The sequence below is a fragment of the Pinus tabuliformis genome, chromosome 7 (assembly GCF_031772625.1).
Source record: "Pinus tabuliformis cultivar Carrire ecotype Pingquan chromosome 7, CPIR1, whole genome shotgun sequence".
Taxonomy (NCBI): Eukaryota; Viridiplantae; Streptophyta; class Pinopsida; order Pinales; family Pinaceae; genus Pinus; species Pinus tabuliformis.
Genome location: NC_142293.1, coordinates 1,803,980,357 through 1,803,982,125, shown reverse-complemented (window position 1 = coordinate 1,803,982,125; position 1,769 = coordinate 1,803,980,357). Strand labels below are relative to the sequence as shown.

The window sequence follows — 1,769 nt, the reverse complement described above, 5'->3', positions numbered from 1 at the left end:
ATGAATTGGTTGGAGTCTTTGATGTAAGAACTGGTCTTACCAACTAGCGGAGCTAATTTTCTTGCGACATACTTTGCTAATTCGTATGTGGGTGATCCTATAGTATTGACTATAGGTCTCAAGGGGACATCAGCTTTATGAAACAAGAGGAATTTTCACCACGCATGAAGGTTACAACATAATCATAAAAGATTATGCATTCAAAGATCCACTCTGGACCACAATCTGGCCCCCTATATCTAGTCGAAGGTGTCCACATTCATTTGGTTGCTTTGTCAAAACAAAATCCTCACTTGGGACAATTTGCGGAAGAGAAACTTTCATGGAACTTCCATCTGTCCCAATTGTAAACAAGAAGAAGAAACCACCTTGCACCTCATGAATACTTGCTCACTAGCTCACAATCTCTTGGAAAAAGTTAGTTTTCGATGCCAAAGGGACAACAGAATTAAAGAAGACATTCCCACCACTGTACGCAATTGGGCAAGAAATCCATATAAGAGTAAGGTACTAAACTCCTTATGGAAGCTCATCCCAGGCCTTCTCATGTGGACTATATGGAAAGAGAGGAACAAACATATCTTCAAGGACCAGTCTTCACCTTTGGAAACCCTCTGGAACATTATCTACCAAAATCTCAAGGAAACCCTACTACTTCAAACTTGGCATGACGATGAAGTTCCCTCCCTGCCATAGGAAAAGAATATCTGGGACAACTGGAATCTACAATGGAATCAAGAATTGATAATCCCTGTTAAATCTGCAGCAAAAAGTACAATATCAGTTAAATGGTTTCCTCCACCCCAGCATCTGATCCAATTGAACTTCGATGGGGCCTTGAAAGGCAATCTAGGAAATGCAAGGTTTGGGGGAATTTTCAGAAATCATAAAGGCACTCCCCTTCTAACATTCATAGGCTCAAATGGATGGGATACAAATAAATCAGCAGAACTCGAAGGGTTATGGCAAGGGCTCCTTCTAGCTCAAACACATGGTTTCTTCCCACTCATGATTGAAGGTGACTCTCAAATCCTAATAAATATGGTGAATAAAATTCTACAGGGGTCTCCCTCAAACAAAGTGGGCAACAGTTGGAGACTAGAGGAAAGACTGGAACTTATTGAGGTTTGGCTCAGGACCCATAGAGTAGTCAATTTCAAACATATTCACTGGGAAGGTAATAAGGTGGCTGACCTTCTTGCCAACATAGGCGTGGAGAGTAGTACTGCTCTGAATGAAAATTCGTTATCTATTGTAGCCACGGAGGCCCAGATAAAGGAATTCAGTGAATTAGTAAAGAAAGAGAAGGCATTGGAAGAAGGAGAGCACCCGGATGCAGGTGACATTCAGTGAATTTATGGAAAATATGAAGAACAATGGCGAGAGGATGGGCCACTTGGCCGATGGCGCCTCTCCCCATACCACTCTGAGCCGATCTCTTGACAGACCACAGGCAGCATTTAATGCAGGCTCGAATCGAGAAAGAGCTATTAACTGCTCAGACATGGATTCCCCTCAGCTCATTGTCTCTCCTTCTCCCCTGCTCCACTGTAACTGCCCGCTCCAAGCTTCTGAACCCAGCTCCCGCATAGTTACTGGGCATCGCTGCTGGTTAGCTTGCTGTGTCGATTTTGGAAATGGGCATCACCATTCCCATTCCAGGTTCTGCCAATTAACCATCACCCAGCCTGACCCTGCTCCCCTTCTCAATCCCTCTGTCATCGCTCCCTCTGAACACTCAGCCAGAAATTTCGACATGGTTTGACATC

At 43.9% G+C, this 1,769-nt stretch overlaps 1 pseudogene; it reads left to right on the top strand.

The window, feature by feature from the left end:
- Positions 1-1,366: 1,366 nt before the first annotated feature.
- The window catches only part of LOC149255562 ((R)-linalool synthase 1, chloroplastic-like), a 163,490-nt pseudogene continuing 163,087 nt past the window's right edge, over positions 1,367-1,769 (top strand).